General features: G+C 41.3%; 1 protein-coding gene across 3 annotated transcripts in view; it reads right to left on the reverse strand.

Annotated features, from left to right (window-relative positions):
* The window catches only part of LOC128889066 (fasciclin-3), a 434,295-nt gene that overhangs the window by 161,415 nt on the left and 256,842 nt on the right, over positions 1-16,038 (reverse strand). The gene's annotated exons all lie outside the window — the stretch shown is intronic.

Raw genomic sequence — 16,038 nt, forward strand, 5'->3', positions numbered from 1 at the left:
CGCCTAGAGCGACTTTTGCAACTTTGAAATTCCATTACGAAATGGATGCGAGTAATTGAAGAATTAATTTCGCGACGAAGAAACAATTTTCCTTGTGAAATTTAGAGTAGTAGAAAAATGAAACATGGAAAGAATGTATGGCTACGATTCTTCAACTATTACTTTACTATTACCATTTTCTTATCCCATCCTTTCTCTTAACGATTTACAAGAAAATGTCCCGAGTAAGTGAATAGCCTCGCGCAAAACATCACCCTAAAATCATGACTGGAATTATTTATACCAATGCCGGGCGTATTTCATTCAATTACACGATTCGAATTGTAGAGTCGAAAAGAAATCTGTAACGAAGGAACTGTGATTTCGAAAAAGTCCCCAGTTTCCCGATCGTTTCCTGGCTAAGTGACTAGAGCCACGGAGGAAGTCGTCCTTGAAAGCAAATTCCTGGCCATTCGAAGTCGATGTCTAGAGCATCGAACGGCAATTTCGTGTATCGTCCATGGTCAATTAGATCGGAATAAGGGAGGAACGGGTCGGTAGCGGGACGATTCGATCGAGCAGAGCGTCGCTGAGGCCGTCGGCGTGGAAATCATTGGCCAGCGTGTAGGAATCAACAGGAGAACGTTTCGCTGCTCTTCCCACGGAAGCACAACAATAGAGTTTCTAATGGCCAATCGAAACTTGCCGATCCACTAACGAGATCGTCGGGATTCCTGGCGATTTCCGAGCTCGGTTCCTGATTTTCTGCGACGATCGTCAGAGTAAATACCATCAATTTTGTAAAACCCTCCCATCGACGTTCCTGGGAAGAGAGACATCCCTCGCGAAGCTTTAGAGGAGGATTCTGGATACGTTTCATTGTGGGTTGGACAATCAGCCGTCTCTAAAAGTCACTAAAAGTTCTACAGCTACTAATTACTTCTTAATTTTTATTTTTTTTTTTTTTTTTAAATAGAGGCTTTACGTCGCATCGATTGCAAGGTCATTAGCGACGAGCTTATCCGATATTTTGTGGAGCAATCTACTTATGGTGCTCAAGGTAAGGTAACTGTCGCAGTATCCATCTTCTCGAATATGTAGATGTATCCTGAACGCGTTGACTGCCACGTAAAGTTCGCACGTGAGTCTCGCCAAGTCATGAGATTCTGAACGCCAAGCACGTACAAGTTAATGAAACGATTGACTGCATTCGGTCATGCTACCTCGTATGCACCCAATGCCGACCAGTCTAATCCTTATCTCATCCGATGTCTCGCGTCCAAAAGCGCCTACGTGTTCACGTGTTGACTGCCGGCAGATTTCATCAACGTTAAACCCTAAACCAAGTCTTTTCGTGATTAATCCTTTGCACTCGGATGTCCCCTACGTCACGCAAATATTGTTAAAGGTTATGTAGAATAAATTTATGCTAGGGCAAATTTTTTATAGACGTATACTTCTTTGAAGTTTTCTCGTTGAAATTGGACGTGATTTAGAGAAAAATATATCAACAGGCGCAGAACGTAAGGGGTTCATGCATTAACTAGTTTGGACAATAGTTTCCCAGGAGACCACTACATTTACTCGATGTACAGACACAACGGAACGTGGCATACATAGCACGTGGCGTGAGAGTGAACGTGTTAAGTGGGCTTGGAAAGTGCTAAAAGTGAAATTCTGAGATAACAGATACGAGTAATCAGTCGTGACATTTATGTTAAGTATCCATTGAAGCCGAGGTTGCAGAGCGTGAAGTTGTTAATGAACGCGAGACAGACCGTGGCAGGTGGGAAAGGGCGCGCTTATGGCGCTTGCGATCGTTTAGGCGTTTGAGTTTCTGTAACAAGTGGCGCGGATCACACTAAAAGGAGACGGATTCGTGTTCGAGCGGAACAAGACAATGCCTCGTGGGACACGGTTCCTGATACTACCGATCCTGTACTCGTGAGACGCTATACAGGCCATAGCGGAGCCTGATACTCCACGATACTGGACACGTGGGACTATACACGGCGGTCATGAAATTTGACATAAATCTTGGAATCCTTGAGAAATGATGTTAATAATTCAAGGTTTGTGGGGCATACGGACAAGTGCAGACTAATAGATTCGTAATATTTCGATGAAATTATAAAGTAAATTGATAATTACTCCAGATTTGTAGGAGACTATTTATACTATTGTTTTCATTTATGGTACTATGATGCGAACGATTGCGAAGTTATATTAGCATGTCCAAGAAGATATTCAGAGTTTTGGGATCTTAAATTACTAAGAAACGATTCAAAAAGAAAGCCAGTGTTCTAAAAAGAATTATTTTCCTTTAATAAGATTGACAAAGGTTGCTAAAATTCTAAATTCCCGATCCACGAAGCACACATTGTGCAACTTCCTACGAACCACCTAGAAACCTAAACAATTCTTCGATCAAACACTTTTCTCTCGTCACTCTCGCCACGAGATACGCCGTACACTTTCCATCTCCGATGTTTCTGTACAAAATCATCTCCTTCTCCATACAGCGCACATCAAAATTTCCAGGAACTTCCTTCCAAGTCAAACTCCCGAGCCTGAATACACATCTGCCCGCCCTATTACCCGTACCTTGTTCATCCATCAAAAGCTATCACCCATCAACCCGACTCCGCGACCAAAAAAGTCCCATCAACGCAACCCAGACATCCCCGTTTCGTCTTCGCAGGTAGCAGCGAACCAACAAACCTCTGACAGGGCACACGTGCGCCCAACAGATATTAAATTTGCGTCCACGCGCATACACACTGACGTAAATTCCGTCGCACGCCAATATTAATTATTTCTACGATCGTGCAGGGATCGTTAGTTGACCGTTAAGCGAGCCACAGATTGTTCTGGATAATAGCCGACGTCCATTATTACCAGCCACGTACCTGGCCGAGTCATAAAGCTCCGATTAGGCAACCGCAGTCTCTGACAATGACGTTACGATGTTTCTCGACCCACGACTAACGACGTCAGTCCAAATCGTTGCTCGACGACGACTTCTGTTTGGCATTCGTAGATGCTCTGGGTTTACGACGTGGACGTGACTACTCTGACAGTTTTCAGATTAGGTGTTTCTTTGCACATGTTCAATGTTGACCCGCGGGTGTTTTGGAAAGAAGATGCTTCAAACTACGCCAGGGATTCGAAATTCTTGAAGGCTTTCTCAGTGGAAATTAACGCATTATAAATTCATTGCTTGTATTCAGGCCTCCCGCCATCTCAACATTTCATTTTTGGGTTTTAAATAAAGTGTTTGACGTCCCCATGGATTATTTGAATCCTCTCTAACCTGATTTTCGGTTCACGAATCGTACAACACGGTAACGTAGCGGTTTAAACGGCTTCCCATCGGAGGGAAATAAAATGGAGAACAACCTAACTACCTAGCGTCTAGGTACGAACAGCGAAGCGTCGTATCGAAAGCGGTCACTTTCGTAAACGAGCTCGCTGTCGGGGCTTAAGGATTTCTCGTTATCTGTTCGGTGAACGACTCGAAAGGAGCGCCGATCGACGACGACTTTAGCTACCGAGGCGAGATCGTGAAATCCGATGCCGATCAAAAGTTGTAACCCGATGGACATCCCTCCAGCGGACGTCAAGCAAAAGTTTCCCAGCTAGCCTCTCGCTTAGCGGATGGTATCGTCGGCTAAGGGAAGTTTCGTCGCTGCGGAGGGATGGACTTCGATCAGCGTATTTTGGTTTTTTGGATAACATTTACTGCGACTGGCTGACACACTTCTGACTTCTGATTCGACCAAAATACACCATTTTATACGTGAATATATTAAGAATTTAGAGAATTAATTCCATGTGTGCCATTTTTAGGAAATAGTCCTGTGACGTATAATTAATCAAAATTTACCATTCGCGTAGAATTTTACATATTTTCGTATTTTGATTAATTATTCATCTCGTAAACTGGATGGTCAATTACCTCAAAATTTCAACGGGGAACAACTATCTTAATTAACAGAAATGTGTGTACGGCTGTGTGTAGTTAGGAGTGCCGCCATTGAAGAACCTATAAAAAATTCTTCTAAAAACGTTGTCCGCCAAAAGTCCCCCCTAAAAAATTGAACCCGCTAAAAAAATCCCAGCTCATACATTTTCGTATTTAGGGACTAAATTGTCCTTCGGTTAAGGGTTGAAAAGGTAATGGTCAAGAATCATTACCTGTAATGAAGGAGTGATTCCTGAGCTTTAATTACGACACGTGTTTGGCTCATCTTACCTGCAACAAAATAAACAAATTCGAAATTAGTTGAAGCGTATCGCAAAGTAGAAACAAAAGATTATTCAAGTACTAACGCTTTGCAGTCGTATAAAATTTAGACAGTGTTGTACTAGTCGAAATAATTTTCCTGAAAAAGGAAAAGTAGTTCCTAGAAAATAAAATTGATAAGCGTAGAATAATTAGATGATCCTCTTCGAGGATACTAACTCATATTTTTAAATATGTATTTTTATTATTCAAATTTTCATGGCAATAGAATTTTCAGTTCTCTATTTTAAACGTCAGCCTTGAGTACGATAGAGCAATTTATTTATTTTCGAAGAACACAAATCGTTGCACTGAGTACATCGACAACGATTGCGTCGTAGTTGAACAAACAAAATATGCTTTTACGGATATTATAAATATCATGTTTGCGTGTCAATCCAATTAATAGAAACGTTTCAACCAGACTATCTCCTTCGATATATAAACAGTTTGTACATTTTGATCCGCGATTCGATCGTAGAAAACAAACTGTAATTAAAAGGCAATATATGTGCGAAACGAATTCATGCTTTTTCCGTTTTTTCCCAATATCTGTCCACGCAATAGATACCGAACAAACTCTGCAATTTTAACCGATACTGTATCTAGCGTTTCATCTCATATCAGTGATTTTATTGAAACACGCGAGACATGGTTTTAGAGGGATTTCCTCGTGTCCTTTTAATTTCTACGTTTTAAACTATATGTAAAACTAAGATTTTTAACTTGCACAAAATGTTAATAACATTCATTTACTTTTTCTTGCAATATTGGGAGACCCATCAAAGTTTGTCGTACAATGTTATAATATCGACGAAGTTTAATTCAATATTCCAGTGCATTCATATTTTTTCGAATTTTATTGCAATTGTTTTAGAATTTTTTTAAGACTTCAAAAAAATGTTCACAGCAATGTATTTATTATTCAGTTAATAAATATACAGCTAAAAATTCATGCTCCTTGCACAAGAAATATATTTATAAAATATTGAATACTCTATGATTGTAGTTACAGATTCATGAGTACCTATAGATTTGTAAAAAGAAAATTTAATTTATCTTTAAACTGGCAAAATATCCAACCAGGTAATTTATCGTTTGGACAGGTGCAAGTATCCACGTCGTTAACTAACACTGTGTCGATGATTCACCTGGTTGGAAGTATTTTAAAATAATCGAGGGCGCGCCGCACCGCCGCAAATAAAACATTGTAATGGACCCGCGAACTGATCCGCTATTTAGCGGACCGCTGTTTTCCCTGATAATTAATTAATTATAAAACGTCTGTCGCCCGTAAATTCGCGCAAACCGTACCACGTTTTAACGTGGCAACGAAACGAATATCAACTGTTCCTGTTTGCTAATTCTTTTGCGTATCTATACACTTTATAAAAAATAATCTAGATCTTCTAGATGAATGTCGTGTGTCATACCATAAATCCTTTTATGGTTGGTGTAATAAATCAAACAAAACTATGTATTACTTCCGATCCAAAAACATTTGATTAATCGCAGTTTTTGGAATTTCGTGCAATGAATTTTAAAAACTGTCTCGATTTCAATATTCGTCAAATTTATCAATTTTTAATTATCGATATTTATATGTAAAATAGGTAAATTTACGACATCTGTATATAACGAAAACAATATAATATAACGAAAAGTTATGAGCAATTTGGACACAAATATCCAGATTGAAATTGACGCCGAACGAAATGTATAAAATAAATTCAATGTTACGAAAGAGTCATTGATCAATTATTTTAGTGACGGACAAAATTTGCGGGAAAAAGATGGCCATGAATACCTTCCTTCGCTTATTTCAATGGAAATTATTACTTTCTTTCACAATCCTACGTTTTCCTATAAATAAACGCATCCTCTTGTTTGTTTCAGTGGAAATTATCGCCTCATTTTTCAACCCTACGCTTGTTTGTCTGCAATAAAAAAGAATAGCGGCTGTTATCGGTACAGTCAAAAAATAGCCGTCAAAATATTTTTGCCAAAGTGCAAATTGGCCCTAGGACAAAAAATGAGTTTGCATGGTATACAGGATCCGTAAATTATAACCGAATCGGGGAAATTCACGTATAAACTCCCGTGAAAGCATCGATCTTCGGCCCAAAAGCGATGCGTTTTAAAGGGTTGAAATATATTGAGGTTAAACGCGGTTGGAAATTCGTACCCGTCGAACTCGCAACGCGCGGGTAAATACGTTAACTTCGACTGTGCGCACGTGCAAACGTTTCGACGGATTTAAATCGACGGCCACCGACGTCGAGCCAGCTCGGATAGACGGAATAGAAAATGTCAAATAAAGAACGTCACGGCGGCGAGTGATTGCAGCGAACGCCTCGAACGGATCGGATTCGACTCGCAGGGCGGAACTTTCGCGCGAAATTACGCCCCAAGCACCCGTCGAAACGAGGTGTCCTGTCCTAATTAAAAAGGATAAGACCGCTGTGTCAAAGTCCATGATGATTTCGAATTTCGACGCTCTTATCTTCATAGAACTGCGTTCCTCCTCGGTCGAGAACAAACAGAATTCTACGAAGAGATTACGAAGGATTCCAATAAGTACGCAATGAAATTATTTTCAAACCAAGAACAAAAGCAGTGAAGCAATAAAAATTTTAACCTCGTCTAACGACGACTGTGCCTTTGCGCGTCACGGAAAAAAAAAGTTAATGAGCACGGACACGCGAACACGTCAAAAATGACATTATTGAGGTAACGTGAAAATCGCGGACAAAGCTCCGGCGGTAATGGGATACGCGAAAAGTTCGTTGATGGTTTGGTGACACATTTTTTAACGAGCCAGGTTTCACAATTAGTATCCCGACGGCATAATTTGAAAATAATAACACGCTAGAAGTTCTTTACTCCAATTAACTGTTGCCGAAAATTTTTTTTTAAATACTGGAAGGGAGGGGGAGTTATTCGGAATATTTAATCAGTCTGTTTCGTATAATTAAACTTCAGAGATACGTAGAACTTCACGAACGAATGCTGTGCTTTTGTATTTCGAAATTTTTTGTCATCGGGACAGAACGTAAATGAGAAAAAATAGGGAATTTTTCGCAATTTAACTGGATGAAACGTACGCGGGTGGCCAAAACTATGAATCTGGTCCAAATGGTAGCTTGAAATATGATTTTTTCGAGCATTAATAATAGGATATTCAAATGAACTTTTCATCGAGACGCGTGTTCCATGGCTATGGAGGCAAAAATCGAGCAATCGCGTCATCTTGTTAACAAAAATTCTTTCTCCGAATACGACGTTTAATGTGATATTAAATTATATTATTATATATTTATATTATTATTACATACTTTACATTCCATATACTTGATTTATTTTTGCAGGAAGGAATTTATCTCTCTAGGAGTAAACCATCTGCTACTCTGTAATAATTTCGGTGGCTTTTGCACTCGTTATTGGTAAATCCGTATCGTTTAAATATGCACAGTGTTCCCGAAATTTTAATTACGTGTTCGTAACAATGCGGATCGAGTGTGACAGCTGGTAAAGTACAAAACAATTTCGGCGAATAGGCGAGCTCGTTACGGTGCATCAGAGAAATTGATCGCAAACTTGCGATCGTCTAATTTGCTTGAAACCCCTGTCTGTTCGGTATCCTAAACATGTCCGACCTCTCGAGACTCTATGAAGTAATTAATTGCAGAGTAACGGGAGTACGATCAGATAAGCGCCCCAGGCACCAGAAATGTTCGCAGAATCCTCTCGTAACGGCCAGGTAAATGAAAATCGTTATCGAAAGAAAACTCGCGAAACGAGAAAACAAAATAGTTTGGAGCGTTCCGGATGAAAGTGGGTGTCGGTTGCAATTAGACGCGTTTAGTATGCTCCCGTTAGAATTAATTTAAATACTTTTACCAGCCATTTACCGAACAGTGCCTTGCTTCGGCGGGCTTTACAATTAGCTGCAAATGTACAATGCCAACAGTGGAAATTTTAATAGACTTCAATAGCTATTTAAAATAATAATTGAAAACAGAAAATATTCACACTGAACGGATGAATGTCTCTCTAAATAACTTTTGAGTGGAATGAATAGAAAGTTCAAATAGTCGATAGTTATCATAAATAAAAAATCATTACGATCGAAATATTTTAATATAGTTGACTAATAAGAAAAGATGTCTCCGGGAGGTACGTTCGAAGAACGTCTCTGAAACGAATCAACGTCAAGGATGGAGCAACTTCCACGGGAAACTTTTCGAAACTCAGCGCATTAAGAGAAAAATGATCAAACTTCCATCAAAATCTTCACCTGTTACCGATGCCCATCCATTCATTACCGCAACCATTTCGACGAAAAATGCTCGAAAATCTCCAAGAGTCCAAGAACAATCCCTCATATTTCCCATCAAGGGAAATCCCATCAATCACCGTCTCCGCAAGCTTAATTACGTAACAGTTCCAAAACGAAGCCTTATCGCAGTAAAAAGCGTAACGATACAACGTAGTAAAAGTAAAATGGAGAAAAAAAGGAAACGAAGAAAACAGACGGCTTGAAACGAGAGGTAACACGGTGAAAAAAAAAAAGCTGGTCGAAGGGGGATGTAAAGATAATTAGAGTGGCCTCGGAGGGCGCGCGAGCTAGAAGCCTTATATTCCAAGCAATACTCGTTAAAACAACCGTTACGTACTGATAGCGGCTCATTAACGAAAGTTTCGGTTCTACGATTCAATTACCGCGCCGGTTTTAATTGCGTCTGTCTATTCGCTCGCTGCCAGTTCGGCTGTCTGGAATTTCGGTGCGCGCCGAGGAGGACGCGTCGACCAGAGACTTTATAATCATTCTTTGGAAAAATCTTCCCGATAAGGGGAAAGGGTAAACTGGCGAATAATTGGAATAATGGAGGCCTGGCGTGCGTGCCACCTCGACTCTTGCTTTCTGCTACGTCTCCACGGTCCACGGATCGAATTTGCTGGTACCCCAACTACCTCCAGTTCGTCCTTTACGCTCCAATTCCGCGTTACTGCGCTTCGTTAATCGTTACCTGCCTTCGACGGGCTCCTTCGATGTTTTCGTATATCGTTTCGCGGTGTTGCAAGCGTCCCTGCTTCATGGTTTGCTTTCCTAACTTCTTCCGGGATATTGTTAAGTAGAAATCACAAATTTTTGTCCTGATTTATTAACCTTCTGCGGGATACTAATTTTGGTTTGCTTTTTCGCGCAATTTCGATAAGAAAACTCGAAGGATACATGCACTTTCTTAAAATTTGCCCTGGCATAAATTTATTCTACATAATCGCTAACAAAATTTGCCAGACTTACGATGTCCCCTCGCAGGGGACATCCGAGTGCGAAGGATTAACTTAGATACGCAAACGAAAGTCAAACGAAAAGTATTCAAGAAATACAGAACTCCCAACAGTGGCCTGATACTAATGGCGGCAGTATTCCATTGCCGCGCACAATCACGGACGACGCTGGCAGAATTTCGAATATTACTTCGCCGAAATTCCTCGCAAACGCTGCAGCTCAACCGGTGCTCATTCGCAAGACAGCGCCGTGCAGCAAGAGGTGGGAAGCTACAATTAATTGCATCCTGTGGCGCTAAATCGTTACGAAGATTGCATTCTCCGAGCACAGGCAAAAGAGAACCCAGGAGAAAGCAATGAAAGGGGAACGGTCGAACGAACGACGACTTATCACAGGGCTAAATTAGAATCAACGAGTCCTCCGCTGCAGAGGTTCTCGTCTCACCTCCCTTCCCTTCCCCCTGGAAAGGCGTTTGGGACTTAAGGTGTAGAGCTCCCGTATAATTAGATGAGTTAATTAAGCAATTTGCCTAAGTGGGGCCAGCTTAACGAGGAAAAACATGTGATGCAGCAACCCTTTTGTTTCGCAAGGCCTCACTTTTTTGCCCCGTACTCTTCGAGCTTACAAAATGCACCGTGTTTCTGCTGACTCGCGTCCTCCCTTCCAATTTTCCCCCTTTCATCCCTTTCCCGTCGTCGCTGTGCTCTTCATTCATCGGTTCTTTACCGGTCGAAGGCTCCTTTGAGCGATATCCCCAATAACGAAGACAATTTATTGTACCACAAATCAGCGGGACAAGAACGGGGACGTCTTCCTTCCGGGACTTTTTCTCGACGATGAAAATAGCCGAAGGGTAGACTCGCGGGGAACAGAATTATCGCGTCTCTTTGACTTTATGTTTGTTTTCGTACCTGTCCCACCTTTGGTATGCTAATTCTAAGGAACACGTCTCATCTTCTTGCGCGATTGAATAACGACCGATTTAACCAGAGAACAATAAATTTAAATAAATAAAGATCTCGTTCTTGCATGGTATACCAGAATAAACCGAGTTTCGAAAAGAAGGACAGACAAACCCTCGCGGATAGCGCATGAAAATCTTACGAAATTCGCGGAAACCGCATGGAGGACAAACAGATTCAGAGTCGTGGCTTTTGCATGCGCGTTACAACGCCAGGTAAACTAACGAAAACGTAATTAATGGGACGGTAGTCGCAGCCCACGGTGCGAGCCGTTTGCGGCCATTTGCATAGATATTATTCTTTTAAATAAACGCACGAGCCCGCGAAATTATTTCTGAACAATGTCTACCAGCGATGCTCGCCCCCTAGCCGCGAATAATTGATGGGCTGTAAAACAGAGTGCATTGTTCGACAAAAACGGGTTCCTTTACTGCTCGACTTCCGATTCTGTCGGAGTGATAACACGTTCCACGATCACGTGAACGGCCTTAGCCTCTTGGGAATTGAATTATTTACTTCGAAATGAGCATGAATGATAGTTGACCCATGAAATTTATGAGAATTATAAAACGGTTTTAGAATTTTGTTTTCTAAAAATCATCTTTTACGTTTAATTACAATCGCGTGCACTTTCATTTAGGATTTAATTGAAAAATAACCACATGACTTTATGATCCTGCAAAGTACCAGAAAGTAACGTCGTTTCATTTACATGAAATTCAAACGAATAAATATATGATATTTTTGTAATTTTTAATCAATTATTCAACAATCGTTTGCCATCTGCTGTGCAAATTTTGTAAGAAACAAGTTCGACACTCGCAGAAATAACATTACTCTCTGGTCCCCCTGACGGTACGTGAAATTTGAGTTTGAAAATTTGCATCAAAAATGCACACAAATAGCAAAGACAGTTTGAATAAAAGCATGTAATATAAAAAGATTCCCCGCCGGAATATTGTTTCAAACCTTTCCTATATAAAATCCCTAAGAATCAGTTGCGAAAACATATCCACGTTCTCTTTTCGACGTTTCTCGCTTAAAATGTCACCGTCACTTTCGTTGGCGGCGTTTACGTCGTTTCTCTTCGCGTAGGTTTCCGCCCGTCTTATCATCGAATCGCACACGTATCGCGTTTACATTGTTCGCGATAAGATGCGAAATTTACATGGGCCTCCGGTTCGTTCGTCTTCGCCCCTCGGTTTCGAGCCGACGGTTACAACACACCGGCTGCATGGCAGGTTCAACAGGAAGGGGCTGCGCAGCACGTAGTTAAACTGCAAACACTAGAAACGTTATGTCAACGCTCGAACGCCGCCGCGCTGGAGATACGCGCTGAGGAGCGGCTTAATTGTACGTATAAATATCGAGCCGAGGACGAGGATCGCGGTGAATATCGGGTATTGTCTCAGAAAACCGTCGCGACAGAGATGTGGAGGTGAGCGTGGCTGAGGTATTATTTTATCTTCGTTCCTCGAAGTGGCACGAAGTTGTCGAATAATCGTGCCATTTCGCGAGAACGAGCCCTGGCATTTTATTCCTAGTGGACATGGATCTTTCGAGTGGCTCGAGTGGAAGGAATATCGATTTTAGATTATCCGGGGCTTACTCTGGTAAATGTAAACGAGATTAGAAAGCTCTTTTGCAGATCAGTGATTTCTTAACGATTTTTCTGCGAGCAGACGAGTATATAAACGATATAAACAAATATTTGATTCGTGTTTTCACTGTTTGAATCACACGGATTTTTTTTTTTTTTTTTTGATTTTTTGTGGAGTTATCATATAGGACATTGACATTTCGGAGCAAGAAGCTAAATTGTAATATTCTCAACACATTCTGTAAAACATCCAATGTTATGTTAATAAAATATGAAGTTTTTAATGATGGACAAGCGATAAACATCATATATAGAATAAATCTCTACAACATGGTCTCCACGGATCGGTTAACGGAAAAATTTCAACAAAACTTGATTCTTATAATTAAAACAAGGCGGAATTACGAAAGGTGAAGAGATTTTTAAAGTCTGCTTCTGAAAAAAAACACCATGACCGTACGAAGGTGGTTAATGTAAAGTGCACTTGTAGCAAACTCTAGCAAACTAATCTCGCCGTATGATATAGCGAAAAAGTTCGAAAAAGTTTAAACAACTTTTACCCTCTCGGGACTTCAAATTGTGCGGTCGCTGAACGCGGAGTGATTGGCTTCTCCGGCTTTGACATCTCTAATACAAAACCACAGCGTTTTGATTAAAATGCTGAAATATGAAAAACTTCGTGTTTGGCCACAAACATCAAAAACAACGGTTTGTGAATTTATGATGCGGTATCACAGGTGATGAAAATTATTGCTCCTTATTTTATCAATGGAAATTTGGATGACAACATCTATACTGATAGTTATCTCGCAGCCCTGTACAAATACGTACCTAATCAACGCTCTCTGCGCGAAGTTCCACAAGAATCAGGATGCCAGAGGTGAGCTTCTCGTCAGTTGCGTAATGTACTCTGCATACTTTGAAACAATTTCATCGCAGAACAGGGTACAAAACAAACAGGGAAACATTCGAGGTAGTGGAAAGAGAGGGTCTGAGGATCAAAGATGTCAACGAGGAATCGTCATGGGCGCATGCTCAGCTTTAAGAGCTCCGTACGAACGTCGAAAGGGGCGGCGAGCTGACGTAAGGGGTGTGGGGGTCCGTTTCCTGCGGATTCTTACGCGCACGTTCGCGTACACGTGCACGAAGGGGGGCTAATTAGTAAAATCAATATGAAAATCCTGTGTATAAACGACGGCGACCGTGACAACGGTGCTCCACCTAATAAAAGCCCCGAAATCCGCTCGCGCTAACGATCACGGGGAATTTCGCCGCGGAGCGGAGCGTTGGCCCACCAGGGACAACCTCGAGGACCGTGTTAATTTCTGACGCGCTCCAGGCATACATCGTGCTCCCAGCGAGTTGCGTGTACAGAAAAACGAATGAACGGAAGAAGAAAAAGAAACGAATTTCCCTCTGTTAAAAAGTGTGCCCGACCGATGAATTCAATTTTCGCCGGGGATTTCCGGCTGTGCTTTTTTCCATCGGTTGAACATCTCAGCGAGCGAGGTTTATACGGAATCAGTTCGAAATTCGAAACAGGCAGTTGCCGTGTGTTTGGCGCAGCGAAATTGTACGTGGCCGATGCGCAGCGGTTTTTGAAGACGGGAGCATAGGGGATGAAATAAAATACAGTCGGCAAACGTAATGGGATATGCAGAAATAAAAGTGGGTGGTTCGTCTGATGGACAGAGCAAAGCGTATGGGGACTAATCTATTATTCGATGTTTTGGCTGACCGTGGAATAAACGTCTATTTAAGGTGAATGGGGTGCTTGGGATGATGTTGTTGATTAAACATTTTTTATACCGAGGAACTGTACGATACCGTGGTGGAAGAAATTGTCCCTTGAACAAATTTGAACACAAACTTGTTTACAGAAATAGAAAGTCTTCCAATTTTTTTTACAGAATATCTATCACTCTCGTTCAAAGAAAGTCTAACCAGGAGATGTATGCTGTATTAATATAATAAAATTAAATGTTTGTCCTTGCACCTGCTGTCAGACTGGTTAATAGAGGATAAAAACTCATAGTTGAACGTACTGTTTGACATTGGATAAAAAATTAACAAAAACATTTACACGAAGTCATTCATTGAGCATCAAAGAATATTATACGAACGCTTGGAAAGCTCGCAGATTGTTTCGTTTGAGTATAAGTTTACGTAATATAACAAAAAAATTCATTGAAAGAGCACCCAGTACAAATTATAACATGAAAGAGTTTACCCCAGAAAACCTGTGCGATATGAATTTTTTATTCCCAATTAATTAAAATCCACGCGGTTTCAGAATGCATAAGTCAAAACGAATAAGGCACATAATTGGCAAAATATGCGAAGAGCTGCAGCGAGTACCTGAAAAAGCAACCGTTTAACTGCAGCTTCCCCCATGCCCGGTTGTAATTGCGTGGGAATTAATACGAGAGACCATTATGAGAGCTGCACATTTTATTTTTCGCCCCAACAATGGTGGGATTTCAATTTGACCGGCTCGATTAGGTGTGGAGAAAAAGCCATGGACGATTGTTTTATTTAATGTCCCTTGTCGATGGTCATTATTTCACCGGAATTACGAGCGATATCTCGAGCCAGTTCAGAGGGACGAAAAGCAGGAAGGAGAGCAAAAGGGGGTGGATAGGGAGTTGCAGGTGTACGCTGCGGTGTGCGGTCAGCATTACCCACCCGAGCTCTGTCAGCACCTCCCCTAATCGCCGTTTTTGTCGCCGCACCGACCATTTCTCTTCCTCTAACCTCTTCGACCCCGTTCGGTCCATTTCCGTTCGCCTAACCCTCTTTCGTACTCCGTTTCTCGTATTCGTGTTTATGCTTCAACCGCTAGAAGATTTTCATTCGCTTCCTTCATCACGGTTTTCCTTGCGTGTTCGTTTTCCATCCCTTTTGAAAGGGTTAATAAAATCTGCTAAAGCTGTCCATTAGATAGTTATTGATCATTTCGTGTCCCAGCAGCACATATCTCTTTATTGATAATATTCTATATTTCCTTAAACGTATTTTCTTCATTAATAGTAACATTTCCATTCTTTAGCTTAAAAGAACATGAGATACTAAAGCTAAGCGCGACAACACCACCCGAATAATAAACGACTCGTTCAACTCCGAGACCGTTACAAACCTTAAAAAGCTAATTCCGGTATTGCAAAATGTTTAGTTCTGGTACCAGAAAATGGCAAGCTCGTGGTGGTCTTTGACCCACGAATTCAATTTCGTTTGCGATTCTACCTTCGTACGCAAAATATCAAACGATCAGCTTACGTGTCTCCCTCGATCCGCAAAACGGGACGTCAAAGAGCGCTCGCAGCGAAACAGATTGCGGGGGAGCAGCAGAGACAGTCAAAGAACTCTCGTCGTAACAAAGCAACACAGGAATCAGCACCTGCAACGAGCCGTGCAGCCGTCCCTAGGGAACGCTCGCGTCATTCCCTTTCGCGCCGGAAGCTTACCTGAAACAGAAAGGAAGACGAAATATTAATGGTGTTCGTAACGGTCAACGACAGCCTCGTGTCTCGGCACTTGACCTTACAAATCTCTTTGTATCACGACGAGAGCCGCGATACAATGCCGAGGTCAACATCGACGATCCCCGAGAGACATCGAGGAAACGCTACACCTGGCCAGAGGTCCATCCTAATGGCTGTCGCGACGAATGGAGTCTTCTTAACACATGTCTGACATTCTTGGACGCGCTTAACATAGTTATTATGATTTATACAGGATTATTGATGATTATTGAGGAAATTCAACATGCGTTAACCCTTACTGTGGTTTTAGTAACTTCTTGACTGCGAGACGATTTTTGTTAAGAAATTCCAAGAGGCATAGAGGTGTGAATTTAAAAAAAAATATCAGCTTACAAGGAATGATAAGACAGAACTTTTTCTATATTTATAATTAA

This window comes from Hylaeus anthracinus, unplaced genomic scaffold (genome assembly GCF_026225885.1).
Source record: "Hylaeus anthracinus isolate JK02 unplaced genomic scaffold, UHH_iyHylAnth1.0_haploid 11994, whole genome shotgun sequence".
NCBI classification, from domain to species: domain Eukaryota; kingdom Metazoa; phylum Arthropoda; class Insecta; order Hymenoptera; family Colletidae; genus Hylaeus; species Hylaeus anthracinus.